The following is a 19,145-nucleotide window of genomic DNA, read 5'->3' as shown; positions in this document are numbered from 1 at the left end:
GAGGGGGAGTTCTGGGGGGGCTCTGGGAAGGGGGCCTTGGGAAGGAGGGGCTCTGGGAATCGTGGGCACGGAGGCTGTGTGCAGAGGACCCTCAGCCAGCATCTGAGAGGTGGGAGTCTGCAGAGGAGAGAAGCACTGCCTCCCTGCATGTTCTGCTTCCTGCATTCGCCTTCCAGAAATCCCATTGGCTGAACCCAGCTGGAGGCCAGAGGGCCAAGGGGCCCTGTAGGGTGTTCAGAGCAGATCAGGCCCCTAGAGTCCAGAGGAAGACAGGGAAGGGGGGGAGGGGCCTGGTGGACCCCCTGCACACGCTCTGACAGACTGTGGGTTCCGTGAGGGCCAGCTTGGCCTTGATCGTGCATACGCCGGCCCGTGGCACCTTGCGCGGAAGCCATGAGGCTAGGTGCTCGGCGTACGTAAATAATGAGCAACTGGTCTTTAGTGAAAAAGCCTGTTTCCAAAATGTCTGCTTCTCAGTCATATGTAACAGTTAGGATTCTGAGTGTGTATGTGTGTGTCTGTCCACGTTCTCTCTTTATTTTAAAATTTTTTAATGTTTATTCATTTTCGCAAGACAGAACACCAGCGGGGGAGGGGCAGAGAGAGGGAGACACAGAATCTGAAGCAGCTCCAGGCTCTGAGCTGTCAGCACAGAGCCCGATGCAGGGCTTGAACTCAGGAATGGTGAGATCATGACCTGAGCTGAAGTTGGACTCTTAACCAGACTGAGCCACCCAGACACCCCTTTAATGTTTTTTAAAGGTTTATTTATTTATTGGGGCACCTGGGTGTCTCAGTCAGTTAAGGGTCCGAGTCTTGATTTCGGCTCAGGTCATGATATCGCAGTTCGTGAATTCAAACCCCATGTCAGGCATGGAGCCTGCTTGAGATTCTCTGTCTTTACCCCACACCCTCAAAATATAAGATAAAAAATAAAGCAAATTAAATGTATTTATTTTTGAGAGAGAGAGAGGGGAAGTGCGTGCACACGCACGCACAAGACAGAGGATCTGAGGCAGGCTCTGTGCTGTCAGTCCTGAGCCCATCAGGGGTCGATCTCATGAACCCTGAGACTGTGACCTGAGCCAAAATCAAGAGTCGGACATTTAATCGACTGAGCCACTCAGGTGTCCCTGTCCATGTTACTTCTGAGTGTGTGTGTCTGTCCATGTTATTTGAGTGTGTATATGTGTGTCTGTGTTACCTCTGAGGTTGGTGTTGAGGAAGAGGAAGTCCTCCCAACTCCAGGAGACATCTCAACACCGCCTCCTCCAGGCAGTCCTTCCTGATTCTCTCTTTACCATTGCCCTGTTGCTTTTCCCTATCCCCTGTACTTATTTGGTTGGTTATGGGGAAGAGGAAGTCCTCCCAACTCAGACATAGGATATTTTTCAGTGGCTCTCAGAAAACTTTTCACACCCCTTGCCACATTTGAACTTGGATATGCAAGTGGAAAATGACTTTCTTTAAAAAATAGAAGCCAGTGAGTGCTGTGCTGATCTCACACAGGCTGCACACAGTCACAGTCGCTGAGAGATGGGGGTCAGCCTTTGCCTGGATCCCTGAGGCAAGGGCAAGGAAGAGCCGGCTCAGGGTGAGTTCCCGGACACTGGCTGTGTGGACTGTGGGAGGCGCTGGCACCCAGGGCACAGTGCCCAGCCCAGCCTGGTGGCCATGTTTCCACACTTCATGGTCAGGAGGTCCCCTCCATGCTTCCACATCGAATCCTCTGAAGATGAGCCCCCAGCCAGAGAGAGGGTGAGAAAAACAAGCTGACTTACTGTAGGATGTGCATCTGGGGGCCCACACTTGCTGGGTGCGAGGACCCAAAAGGGCATATAAGCCCAAATTGATCGTAATTCTTTTTTACCCCAATTTGTGTGTGAATGTGAATGTGTTTGTGCCTCTGCAGAGGAAGGAGGAGGGGGTACATGCCCCCCCCCCGCCCCCGAAAGGACATCAGATCGAGAGGAAATGGATGTCGTTACATTTGTTGCTCACACGTCTGCAGGAGTGAAGCTGTAGACATGTGATGTCGAAAGCCAGTACTGGCTTTGAAGTCCCCCAGACCTGCTTGTTAGGACATGGGCCAAGTATTTAACTTCTCTGCGCCTCAGTTTCCTCATCTGTAAAATGGGGATCATTTGACCTCACAGGATTGTGTAAGAATTGAAGGAGATATAATGGAGGCAAGGTCTGAGTCATGGTGGGTGGGTAGTAATGGGTCTTCTCGTCCTTGTCCCTCTGCGATTTGTTGGTAGAACTCCACTGGCCGACTCTGTCTGTTACCCTTTTCAAAACCCTCTGCAGTGAAACCAGAAGAGGTGAAACTTGCTTGCTTATATTCCTTGCCTTCCCCCTCCTCTGCTTCCCCTCTCCTACCCCAGCCATAAGCAGAGCTGGCTGGGGCCTTTCTCCTCAGCGTCTCTCGCGCCCTGGGCCATGGTCCATCCGACAGCGGCCACCGAAATGTTAACCAGGGAGTGTGCATTATGGCCTAAGGACCATAGCATCCAAGGGTTTAGAACCCTGAGGCTGAATGCTAGTCAGTAACCATAAACCATCCTTGACATTGGCCTAGGTCCTTTCTGTCTGCTGATCCCCAAGTATCTACCAGGGAAGGTCTATAGCTGAGAGGAAGTAGGGGCAGCAAAAATGCACGCAGCGGGGGTAAGGCAGCCGGTCTTGGGTTCCAGGAGGCTAAGGTCCCAAAGCTGACTCTGCTTAGGGACAGATCCTTGAGGGAGACCTCAGATAATTCTTTGTAGTAGAAGCCTCTTTCACAGTCTGCCTTGAAGGTAGTCCCAGGTGCCATGCAGGTGGGGCTGTGAACTGGTATGCCTCTCTTCTTAAGGGATAAATCCCTGTGGCTCTGTTACCCTCTTTGTATGAAAAGAAGCCAGGATGCCTTTGGCTTCTGCTGTTTTCCAGGGCGGGGGGCGGGGGGCCTCCTCCCATGGAAGCCAGACACCGCGGCATGGATGAGGAGTGAGATTCAAGACTCAGGTCTGGGCAAAATCTGCCATTTACTAGAGTCAATAGATACATGTGGTTGTTAAAAAGCACTTATGCTGAAATAACATAGCCACAGTGGACCAGAAGCTTGACCCAAATGCCTTTCTGAAGAGCAGACTGCGTTAAGTGGGGCCCTGATTCCCAAACTTGGCGGTATCGGGGGGTGGTAACGGGAGGACCTGGGATTGAAGTCAAGGACACAATCTACTGCCCAGACCAAATCCATCCCAGATCCGTGGCCATCTATGTCTCTTCTGACTGGTGGTTTCCCGCTGTGGTGTGGGAGGGAGGGAAGGGATCCTGGAGTCAGAACTGGATTCAAGCGCATAAGCAAACGCTTAGGAGCTACCTGGTGGTGGGTAGGTTGCAAAACCTCTACACAGCGATGCTCTTTTTACAGGGTGTGTTGAGGATGACATGAGAAATACTGGAAAGCACTGGGTCACTTGCCTGCTACATTAAAAAGGGTAAACATATTCATTTCCTTCCTACTAAAACGTTTGTCCTATGATGAATATACATTCATGGCTTCCAGATCATGAGAACAGAGACTTGGCCCCTTTTAGGATCAGAGAATGTGAAAGATAGCCTGAGCCAGATGTGTGTGTGTGTGTATGTGTGTGTGTGTGTGTGTACACATATGTGTTTATGTATGTATTGGTATTCCATCATATTCTTCAGAGAACAGGGCAAATTGTGTTATCAAATACATGAACCAGTGGAAGGATATATTCATGAAATGCGTACAGTTCAGGACCGTAGGTAGGCTGGAGTATGAAGACCATGGATGGACGTGGAGCTGTATATGGACCACAGGACCCTAGAGAGTTGTTACTTTGAAACGGCACACTTTTCCCTGAGCCTTTATACCAGCATTATTATACATGCCATACTTCTGTGAACATTATTATATGTGTCTTTTGATGAACATATACATGCATTTCTGTTGCCATATACCTAGGAGTGAAATTGCTAGCTCATATTACTCTTTGATTTTCATTGACATCGTCAGACCAAGTAATAACGTTCCATGGGAAAAAAAAAAAACCCAAAGATTCGCACATGAAGTAAAATGTCAGTTCTTTGGATCGAACGAACATTTACGGGATACAGACATTGGATTCTCACATATATTAGCTTATTTAGTATTCACAACAGCCTGTGAAGTGGCTGTCATTAGCCCCATTGTAGGGATGAGGGAAATTGAATCTTTTTTCTCTGTATCATACAGCTTGTAAATGGTAGTGTCTGGATTTGACTCCAGGTCTTTTTATGAATGTATTTGTCTATTTTTTTTTTTTAANGCCCAGTGCAGGACTCTATCCCACAACCCTGGGATCATGACCTGAGCTGAAATCAAGAGTTAGGGGCGTCTGGGTGGCTCAGTTGGTTAAGCATCCGATTTTGGCTTGGGTCATGGGCTCACAGTTTGTGAGTTTGAGCCCCGCGTTGAGTTCTGTGCTGACAGCTCAGAGCCTGGAGCCTGCTTCAGATTCTGTCTCCATTTCTCTGCCCCTCCCCTGCTTACACTCTGTCTGTCTATCTCTCTCTCTTTCTCAAATATGAAATAAAACATTTTAAAAAGTTTAATCTTAAGAAGAGTTGGACATTCAGCTGATGGACCCACCCAGGCACCCCATGATTCCAGGTCCTTTGGCTCCTAACCTGTGCTCACCCATTGCTGCTTTCCTTAACAAATTTGCATTTTCTGCAAAGCCTTTAAGCACCAAATATTGTTTTTTATTTTATGTTATTTCTGCTGGTCTGATTGAAAACCCTTCTAAAAGACCTGCATCTGGCATGGAGCCTAGAATATAGCATCATGTCTCAAAACTCCTCTTGATTACAAAGGTTCATCATTTGAATATCACTTTCTGTTGAGGCTGGCTCCAGTTGAGGAGAATGGCTTGCCCTTATTAGCAGGCATACGATGTAGACTTTCTTTTTCATGGGGGTGTTAGCAAATTTCTACAGTTTGGGATATTTTTTCCTCTCTTTTGTTGCTCCTTCTCACACTCCCCAGAATGACCGCTCTGTTCAGTTTGCCAAAAACCTAAAACCCAGCTCACCAGACTTGCAGAATTGGGTATATGGTAAGAGAAAACAAGGTCCAAGTGAGAGCTAAGGGCATGTTCCTGTGATTGTAACGCATGAGTTTTGGTGCCTGGACTTTGTAGAAATGAATTTGGCTCCCTGGTTATCTGTGTGGTTTGCTCCCTGATTCCTGTATTCTGGAGTGTGTGTGTGTGTGTGTGTGTGTGTGTGTGTGTCTGTCTGTCCATCCACATGCCTGTAAGTAGGGGGCGCCTGGGTGGCTCAGTCAGGTAAGCATCAGACTTTGGCTCCGGTCATGATCTCAAGGGTTGTGAGTTCGAGTCCCACATTGGGCTCTGTGCTGACCGCTCAGAGCCTGGAGCCTGCTTTGGATTCTGTGTCTCCCTCTCCACCCCGCCCCCACACTTACGCTCTGTCTCTCAAAAATCAATAAACATTAAAAAAAGAAAGAAAAGGAAAAAGTAAAGTAAAATATTCCACTCAGGTCTGGAGAAAGAACTAAAAAGTTTCAATTGGAATTCTCAGTCTTGTCGCTTATTTGCAGATATGCACAGACACACTGCCTGTAACACAAAATAACAAAAAAGAAGTAGAATTTTTTACCCTCAAAGAATATTCAAGTAACAGCTCTAGCTCCCCATCATGTGTACAAAAGCAGATAAATTAAGCTGCCGAAAAAAAACAGTGTGGAAAAATGTTTCCTTCCTCCAAATGTATCATCCTCACTTACGTCATTGCAGCTTCAATTCTTAAGAACCCTCATGAGAAAGAAGGACAGCCAAAGAAAACCCATTCTTGACCCAGCAGTACTGTACCAACCTGCTGCTGGGTCAGCAATAAGACATCGACTAGCAAATATCAAATCTGTCTTCTGTAAATGAATAAAGCAACTCCAACACTGAGATCCTGTGTCCCCTGTGAAAGGCCCACCACCATTTATCTTTCCGGCAGGGAAAATGATTCTGGAATTTTCAGTGCTTACTCTGGAAAGACTGAGCAGAACATTGATTGGAAAGCAAAGAAGTCTTTGAGCGTTATCATCTTACTTCTATTTGGAATCTGGCCTGTCTCTTCTCTCTTAACCAAATTGTGCAAAGGTTATGTAAATAAATTTCCTCCTTCAGAAATCCACTCTGCCGGCGCCTGTTGGCTCCTCTGTGGCTGTGTTTTCTGAAGCAACTCCTGAGATGAAATTTAGGCTCTTATGATATGTAAAGCTGCTCCTCAGTAAATTGAGATGAGTCTTTTCAATGATTCTGTAACTTTATAAAGTAGGCCATAGTGACTGTTTTCAGAATAATTCAATAGACTCTCTACGTCTCTGAATATAGAATCTAAAAGAGGGCAAGGTGGGGGAAAGGACTCTAGTGGAATACTTCTAATTTGGCCTCTTCTGAGATGAGCTATTTTTTATAGTCTTAGTTGGCTCAAGATGTTCATAAGCTCATTGTTTAAGTCAAGACTAGATCCCAACTGCTTATAAACAAAAATCCTAATGACGTTAGCAATTAGGGTTTTTGTCCTTCTTTCTTTTGGAGCAGAGAGGTCTAGAGATAGTCCAGAGCCAGATGGTACCTGTGTGGTTATCAGGGATCCGAGCTGTTTTCCATCTCCGGTTGTGCCATCCGTCATATTACCTCATGTCCCAAAGTGGTTGCTGGAGTGTCAGTCATCGCATCCTCACTACAGGCGGCAGGATAGAGGAAGAGGGCAGGGGCAACAAGGATCCCCCACCAGCTGAATTAGCTCTTTTTAAGGTACTTTCCCGGAAGTCCTACATAGGACCTCAGCGTGCATCTCACTGGCTACACTTGGGCGCACACTTAGGCACACGGCCGTACCAGCTGTTTGGAACCAAATGGGGCTCTGTTCCTGAAGACAGCGAGACCAAATAGAGGGGACACATGTAACCAGTAGTCCCTGCCACATCCAAGCCATGCCAATGACAAGGTACTATTTGTACAGAGAGGGTAGTGTAATACAGAGGGCTTGAACTTTGAGGTCAGATGGACTTGTATTTGAATCTTAGCTCCTGTGCTCACTAGTTACAAAACCACTTCTCTGAGCCCCAGTTTTCTATCCACTGAGCAGGAGGAGAGTAATAGCCACGTTGCAGAGTTGCTGTGAGGCTTGAACAAAACCATGTCTGTACTTTGTCTTGTACGTAGGAGATACTGAAGGATAGCCATTACAGCTGTCACTCTTTGCCTTAAAAAATTGTTTTTAATTTGAGTATAGGTGACACACTATGGCTATACTAGATTCAGGTCTACAACACAATGACCCAGCTTCTCTGCAAATTATACTGCGCTCACAGGTACAGCCACCGTCCACCACCACACAATATAGTTGTTATTATTTGATGGAGAATAAGATGTGCCTTCCTCCTGCATCACCATAGTGGTGATTTTTTAAGTTGAGATATAATTCACATAACATAAAATCTATCCCTTTAAGGTATATAATTCAGTCATTTCGGTTGTGTTCACAAAGTTGTATAACCATCACCCCGATATAATTCCCATTTCCTAAAGGAAACCCTATGTCTGTTGGCAGTCACTCCTTCCTCCCTTCCCCCAGCCCCTGTCGACCATGGGCTTTTCTGTCTGCTTTCTGCATCTATCGATTGTTTATTCTGGACATTTTATGTAAGCCCGAATTGTAATTTGTGGCCTTTTGTGTTTTTACTGTCATAATGTGTTTTCAAGTTTCACCTGTGTTGTAGCACATATCAATACTTTATTCCTTTTGGTGACTGAATAGTATTCCATTATATGGATATACCACATTTTGTTTATCCATTCATGGACATCTGGGTTCTTTCCACTACTATGAATAATGCTCCTATGAGCATTCATGTACAAGTCTTTGTGTGGATGTGTGTTTTCATTTCTTTTGAGTAAATACGCATGAGTGGAATTGCTGGGTCATACGGTAATACTGTGTTTAACCTTTTGAGTAACTACTGGATTGTTTTCCAAAGCTGCTACGTCATTTTACATTCCCACTAGGAATGTGTGAGGTTCCAGATTCTCCGTATCTTCTCCAACATTTGTTACTTTACATCTTTTTCATTATAGCCATACTAGTTGGTGTGAGTGGTGTCTCATTGTGGGTTTGGATTTGCATTTCCCTAATAACTAATAATATGGAACATCTCTTCATGTGCTTGTATCATTTTTGGAGAAATTTCCTACTCAAGTCCTTTGCCTATTTTATTTTATTTTATTTTATTTTTTTAATTTTTTTTTTAATGTTTTATTTATTTCTAGGAGAGAGAGAGACAGCGTGAGCAGGGGAGGGTCAGAGAGAGAGGGAGTCACAGACTGAAACAGGCTCCAGGCTCTGAGCTGGCAGTCAGCACAGAGCCCGACGCGGGGCCCGAACCCACGAACCGTGAGATCATGACCTAAGCGAAAGTCGGACGCTTAACCGACTAAGCCACCCAGGCGCCCCTTTTTGCCTATTTTAAAAATTAGTCATTTGTCTCTTTATTGTTGAAATGTAATAGGTAACATATTTTGGATACTAGACCCATAGCAGATATATGATTTGTGAATATTTTTTCCCATTTGGTTATGCGTATTATCTAACTTACTGTTTATAAGAATCCTATGAGGTGGGTATTGTTATTCCCACTTTATAGACAGAAACTGAGGCTCTGAGGCAGTGAACATCAGGCAACATATCTGCTAACTCTGAAGATGGTACTGGAATCCAGGAAAAGATTAATCAGAGCTCTTCTAGTTTTATTGTTAGAAACCCATCTCAGACCAGCTTCTGTCAGAAGAAAAGTATAGTTGTTTACATTACATACCAGGCCTGGACTGGGATCAGGCATGGTATAGATTATCCAAATCCAGTGATTCAAATGATGTCATCAGGACTCTTGACTCTTTCTCTCTCTCTCTTTCTCCTTCTCTCCCTCTATCTTTTGCTGTCTTTTGGCTAACATCATTCTTGAGCAAGCTCTCTCTTGTGTGGCAAAGAAGGTCACTAGTAGCAGAAGGCTTACTAAGTCCTTATTAAGCTCCTAGAGAAAAGACATGTCGCTCTTTACCCCAGCACCCCAGGGGTCCTTTGGAAAGTCCCCTGATCGGCCTTGCTGTAGTTTATTGCCTATTGATAGGGATACCCATTAGTGCTGCTTTCAGGAGTCTGGGAAACTCTGATTGGACAGCCGGGGCCCAGCCCTGTGGTTGAGCACGTGGAGACCTATGATTGACAATGTCTGGAGAATCACGTGGAGTCAGGGAGGGGGTAGTTCCTAAAAGAAGGGATATGTAGGGCAGACAAAATATAGCCAATGTCCTACAGGGTGTGTCTGAACTGCTCAATTAGGGATGCTGAAATTAGTTGGGGGTAAATGAAAGTTAATTCCCAAAGGCAGGTATTAGGAAAAAAATCAGTTTGCTCATAAAATAAAAATGAAAGACACTGGAAATAATCATCTCTAGATCCAATCAACAGTGTGTTCTCTGCTGTCCACTTAAACATATCAATTTTATAAAGTAGTTTGTATAATAACCTCTAAATCTCTACGGCCAGAGCAGTAAGACTAATTTTTCAAAAAATAGAAAGTAAAATAAAAAGCAGGGAACAGAAGCTAGATGTGTCTGTCAGAAGGTTTGCTAGCAATTGTAGAGGGTTTTTATTTTTTAAATTAGAGTCCCTAGTGTGATGTGGAATGTTCACATTTGAGAAAGATGTTAAGCAAATAGCATATGCTAAGAAGAAAGCTCTGCGGTGGGTGGGCAATTTTCCTTTTTCAAATAGAGTGATGCCCTACATTTGACATAATTAGGAAAAACTTCTGTTATAATACAGCTCATTGTTATGTGGGTTTACATACCTTGCAGGTGAATTAGTACTTTTGAGAAGCAACAACTGTGTACTGTGACAGATTCACGTCATATAGGGTAATGTCTAACAGAGACCCCCAGCCCAGAACTGATGACCTCCAGACTGTTCTTGGCTTTGCAGGTGGATCTTGAAGGAGAGGCTGGAAGCTTCATCCTGTTTGGGGTTGGTTGTAACACTGGACATTATTGTCCTAAGTCCTGAGAATTTTTGCGCCAGGCTCCTACTTTTAACTACAAGGAAAAGGAAGCCAAAGGAGGTGAAATGATGGGGTCTGGAAAAGGAGCTGGCCATACAGGCATTCTGTGTTCCTTCTCAATGCCAAAGTCATGCATTGCTGTCCTTTATCAAAGTTTTCTTCTTGAGGATAACTGGCAGCTTTGAAAAGAGCTCATAAAAATTGATCTCACCAGGGGCGCCTGGGTGGCTCAGTCAGTTAAGCATCTGACTTCAGCTCAGGTCATGATCTCACAGTTTGTGGGTTTGAGCCCCGCATTGGGCTCTGTGGTGACAGCTCAGTGCCTGGAGCCTGCTTCAAATTCTGTGTCTCCCTCTCTCTCTGCCCCTCCCCCGCTCATGCTCTGTCTCTCAAAAATGAATAAACATTAAAAAAATTTTTTTTAAATAGGTCTGACTGGGCTTTGGGCAAATCAATGAGACAGTCATACATGAAATGGCATTTTTGAACTTTATACTCATAGGTCACATATTTGAAATATTTATTCCTGTTTGAATTCTTTGAACATTTCATTAGTCGTGCTGAAAACTTGTGTCTGTGCCTCAGTATGAGGGCAGGGGCTGTCTTGTGTATCTTCCTGGCTCCCAAGGAGCCTAGCAATGCAACCGCTTAGAATACAAGTAATGATATTTGTAAAAGGCGAAAGATTTATACGATCTGAAGGGAAACCAGAGTATACAAGTAATGATATTTATAAAACGTGAAAGATTTATATGATCTGAAGAGAAACCAGAGTATACAAGTAATGATGTTTGTAAAAGGCGAAAGATTTATATGATCTGAAGAGAAACCAGAGTATACAAGTAATCATATTTGTAGCTAACATTTATTGACCATTTTCTATATGCCAGGCACTGTGCTAAGCATCTTGCATGGATTCTCAGTTGTACCTCCCAACAACCTTAGGAGAGAAAGATCTTCTCATGGTCTTCCTTTATTAAATTTTTTTTTTCTTTTTATGTTTATTTACTTTTGAGAGAGAGAGAGAGAGAGACAGAGCGTGAGCAGGGGAGGGTCAGAGAGAGAGGGTGACACAGAATCTGAAACAGGCTCCAGGCCCTGAGCCATCAGCACAGAGCCCGATGCGGGGCTCGAACCCATGAACTATGAGATCATGACCTGAGCTGAAGTCAGATACTTAACCGACTGAGCCACCCAGGTGCCCCTGATCCTCCTTTTAAAGGTAAAGAAACTGACATTAAGTAATTTGCTTAAGGTTAACAGTCCCCGTGAAGTGGTAGAGCTGGGACTTGAACTTGGGGAATCTGAATCCAGGTCACACACTGTTAACCATTGGAAAGGCTATAGTTCTGCTTAGTAACTGGGGGATAGAACTGAACTCCAACAGAATATCTCCGTACCCATTGCGGAATGTCCTCAGGGACTCAGGACGCGGTGGTGGTCTCATCTCTGAAAATGCCGAAGGGGGAAAGGATGTGTCAATCAGCGAAGAAAGTGGATTTGGTCAAAACAGCAGTTTCATCTACAAGCCACAGGGTTTGCAGGGCTGGAGGAGGGGGTTAAAAAAAAAAAAAATCGCCACCCAGTGTTGTCACGAAACATCCTTCTCCTTATTTCTCATGACCTCTTACCTCTTATAAAGGGGCTCCTGAGGAAGGGAGGAGAGGATGGAAGGAGGTAGAAGGTCCCGTCTACTGACGCCGATTGCCCACACGTTCCCTGGTGTACTTGGCTTTGGAGAGAAGGAAAGAGAAGAAAGTGACAAAATAAAACAGAAGTGGAAGTAGCGCTGTGGCCCCATGGCGCACTCACAGTCTTCTTGCTTAAAGTTAGGGGTGTCAGTTAACTGATCTTGCGCTAGATTTTATACTGTTACACTTTTGAAATAGTAGGCGAGTGTCTGTACGCAGTCCTTGACACCATGATGCGGAGGTCAGCAGGGTCTGCTCTTACATGGGGGTCTCAGATATTTTCCCGAAGACACGGTCTTCAATCCCTTCTTTGAAATGTAACTGGAAAAGGTCGAGGAGTAGGGAACGCCTTGGGAGCCAAGATACCTGGGGTCTGGCACTGGTTTCCCACAAATCTTCCAGGGAGCTGGCTCTGGTCCTTTGTGACGAGGTCCAGCGATGCAGGTCGCTCCAAGAACCAGGATCCCTCTTTCCTGTTCTCCTGCTCCAATTCCTCCGAAACCCTTTCTCCTGCAAATTGTCATTCATTCATTCATCCATTCATTCAGTTATTCTTTTCTTCATCTGTCCAATGAGTGTCTCTCAAGCCTCTGGGACTCTGGGACTGTATCGATGAATGGAAAACCTCCTCCTTTCAAGGAGCCCACAGTCTAGTTGGAGAAATACAAATATTTGAAAAATGGAAAAGGGTTGGAAGAGAGGCATGTGCTCAGCCTTGAGAGAGCACATAAGTGGACATGAGTGTGATGAAGTCTAAACTGAAAACAAAACACATTCGTCAAAAAAAAAAAAACAAAAAACCCTGGATGTTCTGTAAGTTCTTCTCATTTTTCAGCCTCATGTTTCTTTTTCAGAAGTAAACTAAGATTTAAAAATCTCTCGCTCCTGTAGACTGCAAGGATTTAGCAACCCCATATGACAGCACAATTTTTCTCCACTGGAGGTGGTTTTGCTCATATTAGAAATGATGTAGTCTAGGGGCGCCTGAGTGGCTCAGTCGGTTATCTGCCTTTGGCTCACGTCATGATCTCACAGGTCGTGAGTTTGAGCCCCGCGTTGGGCTCTGTGCTGACAGCTCAGAGCCTGGAACCTGCTTCGGATTCTGTGTCTCCTTCCCTCCCTTCCCCTGCCCCGCTTGCCCTCTGTCTTTCTCTCTCAAAAAAAAAAAAAAGAACAAGAAAAAGAAATGATGTAATCCATAAAAAGGAGCCGATTCAATCCCGAACACATTTATTGGGGGCCCCAGGGGACCTGTACCAGGCAGTGCCCTCTCCATGGGGAGAGTCTGCGGGATTTACGTTTACGCTGGGTGTGAACAGTTCTGCATTGATTGACTGTCGACCTTGAGCAGCTTGTGCTCCTGTGTGAGTTCTCTCAGCAGAAAGCATGGTAGTTCCCTAAGCTACATGGGAGATTGCAGGAGATGATGCTCCTAAAATGCCAAGCCTGCGCCTCCAGGAACCTCAGGGGTATAGGTGATGACACAGAGAAGGATAGATCCAGTCCCCTAGCGCCCTCAGGGATCGACAGTCTGGGAATTTTGTAGTGCAAGAAAGTCAATAGGAAGATCTGAGTTCTGAGCTGAGCCCTGCCACCCACAGAGCCACTTGTCACTGGGGAGATTCTCAGCGTCTCCATGTGTAGCAAGTCTGAAGTCCCTGTGCACGGAGCCAGCATCCCACATTGCTGATACAGAGTGAGAAAGGCTGTATTGCAGACATCACAGCAAGAGTAGTCTCAGCTGCAGGCCTGGGCAAGGGGAGTACCCTCCAGAGCGGTCCAGCTGGCATTTGAGTTGGGCTTGTGATGAGCTCCCCAGGGGAACAACAACAAAAAAAGATAACCCATCTGTGGGAGAGAAAATTCTCCTGGGGCTGTGGACCCACGGTCTTGGATGAGCTTGTGGTGCAAGGTGGCTAATTACATGGGCTGGGAAGTCAGACTGGTCAGTCTTGCTCCACCACTCACCAAGCTGACCTCAGGTGTCCCCCTTGTAAAAAATGGGGGAGAATACGAGTACCCACTTTATATGGTCGCTGTGACTGTTTAGTGAAGTCATGCCTGCAATGACTCAGAAAAGCGCAGGGCATGTAATAAGCACAACCATCATTAGCTGACACTATTATCGTTTCAGAGGACATACAGAAATATATTCCTGGGTTCATTTAGTTGGTATTTATACCACGAGTCTCCGGGTTCCAGCACTCTGCTTGACTTTTCTTCTCTCCGTCAGAAGGAATGGTCAAGAAACAAGGAGGTAGAGAGAGTTGTCTTTTTGTCTCCAAATAAACCATGTTCTTTCTCCTCTTGACTTTCTGAGAACGCTCGAGTGGTTTACTTGGAGTATTTAAATTAAATACATTTGGGACTAGAATAGGCTTTTTATTTTTTTTATTGCATGAAATTGCATGAGTGCACTTGGGAAGCACTCAAACAAGGCACACGACAAAAGCAGTCTTTATTTAGCTTAGATAGAATATGGCAACACGAGCCTAGCAGTATAACATATGAAATCAAATGCATTCCTCCTTCTGCCTGCCCCTGCCCCATCCCACAGTGCTTTCGTCTCTTCTAGCACTTCATTAAGATGATAGAAAACGAATTCATAAGTTATCAGGTAAAATAAGGAAATACGAATCCGTTCTTAGTTGCCTGGGTTGGGAGAAATATCTAACAGAGTAGCACTATGCGAGCTGTAGTCAAGAGACTGATTTTGCAGGCTGTGGCAACAGCAATGCATTTAGTCTGCCAGGCTCAGGAATATTAACTTGCAGTGAGATTCGTTTGTGTCAGTTTCCATTATAATACTCCCACATCAGGACTGTTAAAATGAACGAATTCAGATGCGGGCATACATAACCACTAGTATGGTGCCTGGCCCAGGGTGGGAGTTCAGAAAGTGGTGTTCTATACGTCAGTAGTCAGTAGCCGTAGGTTTCTCTCTGGTAAATCTGGGATAATTATACTTACTTTGTAAAGTTGTCATGAAGTTCAAAGGTAGGACACGTGTGTCCAAAATTCTAATTTTATTCACCTAGCAAAGTATCTGGTACATAGCAAGTCTCCATTTTTTTTATTTTTATTTTTTTGGAAGGAATATCAGAATTTCTGTCTCCAGATGAGGTTTTCAATGTTCCCGTATTATCCGAAAAGTGCTGTCTACTATACTATCTCAGATAAGCACTATTTCTTCATAAGGACTTTATGTGGCTTAGCTCGTTGAATCCTCAGAGCACTTAGTATTATCACTGCTTCCCATCTTTGAGGTGTGAAAACTGAGACCCAGAAAAGTGAATTACTTCAACAAGGTCATATAGCTGCTAGGTGGCAGAGATAGGAGTCCACCTCTTTCTTAGCTAGAACTCATGCTCCTGCAAAATAACTTCCTGAAAAATAAGTAAACTCAAAAGAAATAAAATCCACACAGCTTATAACTCTTGCTCCTGCAAAAGAAGTGCCCTGTTCTATCCTCTAGAAGCCGCCTTGCTTAGAATGTCCTTCTTTACAGGAACTATGTTCCGTGAAAATGAAGTTTTTATTTTATGGCCCTAACTCATTCTTGATCCTGATTAGTATTCATTCTATTGGACTCTAGATCTTGTTTATTTACTTCCAAAGTCCAAAACCATCACTGGGATGGTTCCCAAATCTGAGATCTCATACTTTGGAATTGCTGTGTGGCCTACCCCTCACCCCCACCCCTCTTTCCTCCTCCAGGTGACTAATTTAGAGATCTATCTGAGTCCTGGAATGAAAAGAGATGTATTTTTAGTCATACTTCGCATAAAAAGGGAGTTCAAAGGGAACTAACATTGGTTGATTATTCACTATGTGTCAACTGCTTTATCCACATCCTTTCATTTTATTTCACCTAACAACCTGTGGTGTAGTTTTATTACTGCACTAATTTTGCATTTGAGAAGAGGAGGCTGATAACCAGCAGAAGAGAGATTCTGACCTTGGTCCTCATAACACAGAGCCTGTTCTCTTCCTACACTATTCCTCCTGTCTCATGAAGGCATTGGAAGGCTTTGGTGAATGTGTAAATTCCATCCCATCAGGCTGGGATGTTGTTGGCTGGCATGCTTGATCAGAGCACTAATAGCTCTTCTTAGTTTCTTATGCTCAGAGAGCACCCCAAACTCTCCACCCCTCCTCTCCCATCCCTGGTATGTTATTGGCCATCTTGCAAGTGCACCCCCTTGGTTGTTAGTTGGTAGGCCAGAGCGAAGCCTGTACTTGGAAATAGAAGTCTGCCATTTCCCTGATGACATTGGGGCCAGTAATACCATTGCTGTCCATGAAAATAGGCCACAGCTCTTCTTATTGCATCTTTGCAAGGAGACAGTAAGCAAGCTACAGGGACCACTGTCTTAGCCCAGGCAGCAGGGCCCAGAGTAAGAAACCGCATGAGGAGTGTGAGCATTCCCCGATGGGGATGATAACGACAAAGATGATGCGTGCTTTACACAAAGCCAGGCAGGCATAAGTATACATATGCGTGTGTGTTTCCTGGCTCTCAAAAAGGATGATGTATATTTCTGAGCAGCTCCACACAAAGAAATCCAGCGTTTTCAGTTTCTGCCTACATCAGACTCTCTTTGCTTTCAAATCTCCAGGAATGGTTTTCAGGGTATTCAAGAAAATGAGAGGTGCAGATGGCCTGCCCTGGGACACGGTTGGTTTCAAATTTAAAGAGGATTATGGCCCATGAACCCCAGAAATTGTGGGTCGAGGTGTGAACCTTTGAAATTCTAATTGCAGACCAGTCTGAGGAGGTATATACTTACCGGGGCACAATATCTCATTGTTCATGTTTTCCTTTCCTGGCCCGAGGAGGAGATGGGGAGGAGGAGCCGTATAAAATAATCTCCAAGTAAAACTGAAACACCTGATGGTAGCATTTTGTGCTTTCCCGTGAATTCCGTCAAGAAAGAATCCCTGGCTGTTTACCATTGCAGTTAGCTTAGCTTCTTATAATAAACTTTATTCCTTGCATTGCCGAGCTGAGGGTACACAGACTCAGCTCCAGGTGGAATGGCTCTGTGTGATCATTGTGGCACACCCGCCCCTTTATTTTACAAGTGATGGCATTAAGGCCCAAGGTGACAGTATCAGTTATTAGGAGAGAAAGCTCGGGAGTCCAGGGCTCTGGGAACTGAGGCAATTATTCATGGACTCTAGGTCCTTTAATAACAGCTCCTATTTATCAAGTGTTTATATACGTCATACATTTAGGATGGAAGGAGCAACCCGGCCCAGAGGAAGTGACAGGCATTAGATGACTTGCAACACAGAGGAGAAGAGAATAAATGCAAAATCAAAGTCAAAACTGACTTCCAGCCTCGAGGAAGGCCTTCTTGGAGTGAATGCAAGTCTTAGTGTTAGGTTTTCTACTCAACTGGTCCATGGGGCAGCAGAGGGTTACTGACATCAGAGAGCTTAATTGGCCCAAGCTAGTAGGAGCCATATTTGCTCCAAGTCAGAGAGCTTTCCAGGTGCATGATGACCCGGTTGGTTTGAGGAAAAAGAGGTAAGATTCTCTTCTAAGTGGCTCATACTCCAAAAGTTCGGTCTCTGTCAACCACTGCGCACAAGCAAGTGACCTCCAGGTGCTGGACTTCAACTGGCTGCTATTGCCATCTGGCTCTCTGCCCAGAACCTCAACCTCGGTGTGTCCCAAACCAAACTTGTTAAGTGCCTACAAGGAGAAAGTGAGTGCCTGTTTATTTATTTACTTATGTTTTAGAATGCCTCTCAAGGTTCATTTCTCAACCCTCTACTCTGCCAGGGAAAAATCTTTATTCATATACGCTGCCTGATGACCTTCGTCCTATAGTTAGCTGAAACCCTTGCCTACCTGACATCTGCTGAGCACTTTGCTGGAGGCACAGGGCAGGTTCAGGACAGCTAACATGGGTAGACAAAACACCCGAAGCTCCTTTCATAATCATAATGGCTTTCCTGTGCACAAAGTCCTTTCTCACCCATCATTATGTTTGTAAAGTTTATTTCGAGAACGACAGAGAGCGCAAGTGGGGAAGGGGCCGAGAGAGTGGGAGAGAGTCCCAAGAAGGCTCTGCACTGTCAGTACAGAGCCCGATATGGGGCTTGAACTCATGAAACTGCGAGATCATGGCCCGAGCCAAAACTAGCTTCAGATGCTTAACCGGTTCCCACCCAGGCGCCCCCTCATCTGTTATTTAACAGTCACGTGGAATTGGTTCATCTTCGTGGAAGGCACCTGAAGGCCTAGATCCCATAGCCAATGGTTACCTCTAGAACTCAGCCTCTCGTTGCCTTCCTGCCCAAGATGTCACCTTGTCACAGAGGCCTTCTGTCAACATTCCTTATACCCTGGCACCTCCATCATCTTCTTATTTTGTATGCACTCCACTCCTATCACATATTTGTTGGTTGTCTGGTTCCCTACCAGAAGGTAAGCTCATGAGAGCAGGGACATTATCATTACTGAATCTCTAGGGCATGGAGTAGGCCATCAGTAAATATTTGCTGATGGGGGTGATGCACCTTTATATTGACACTGGGCTACTTCTCTGTGCCAGGCCCAATGCTAGACAAGGTCACTGCCTTGGGGCACGCCATTGTAGTTGTGGGTGAGGACCAGGGACTGCTTAACCATACAAGATGGCAGAAACTCAATCTTAGGGGAGGCTCAGGGCCAGCCCTCTGCCCTAAGGGGGCGCATTTGGAGATGACTTTATAAGGCTCCTCCTATTGACTCCAATGACAGGAACCGATCCTGAGAAGCTTCCCAAGGACCTAGCTTTTTCTTTTCTTTTTTTTTTAAAAACAATTTTATCCACAAGCAGTGGCGAGAAATTAAATGGATTCTTTGGACTAAGTAGATTGAGCTAGTTAAAATAGCCATCTGCCGGGACCAGGGAATGAGCAATCTGTTGGTACTTTCTCCGCTGAAATTCGGCATCTGCTGAGAATTGTACACCATTTGCACCTCCAGAAATGCCTTTTGCACTCCTGACCCTCTTGTGTCCTGCGGGTTAAAAAAAAAATTATAGTGCAAATGGAAGATTAGAAAATTGTACAAAAGCAAAACCCCTTTCATTTGTCTTAGCATTTTAGCAACCTAANCGGCTCCCTGCTCCGGGCCCGGGGCCGCCGCTGCGCCCGCACCCCTTTCGCTCGGCCTGCGGCCCTCGCAGCAGGAGGCGGCTCTCGCGGCCTCGCTTCCCGCACCCACTCGGGACTAAAAAAGAACGCGCACAACTTTTTTTGGTCCCTCTTCTCGCAGAACGCTGGCGTAACGAGCTCGCTGAAGTAACCGCTCCGGGGGCGGCGCCGGG

The 19,145-nt window shown here is 45.2% G+C and overlaps 1 protein-coding gene across 3 annotated transcripts in view; it reads left to right on the top strand.

Moving 5' to 3' along the window:
• Positions 1 to 19,145, top strand: part of ASAP1 (ArfGAP with SH3 domain, ankyrin repeat and PH domain 1) — a 309,560-nt gene that overhangs the window by 23,383 nt on the left and 267,032 nt on the right. The window lies entirely within an intron of this gene.

Source organism: Crocuta crocuta, unplaced genomic scaffold (genome assembly GCF_008692635.1).
Source record: "Crocuta crocuta isolate KB4526 unplaced genomic scaffold, BGI_CrCroc_1.0 scaffold119, whole genome shotgun sequence".
NCBI lineage: Eukaryota > Metazoa > Chordata > Mammalia > Carnivora > Hyaenidae > Crocuta > Crocuta crocuta.
Note: the sequence above shows the minus strand (reverse complement) of the source record. Positions and strands in the feature narration are given on the sequence as shown.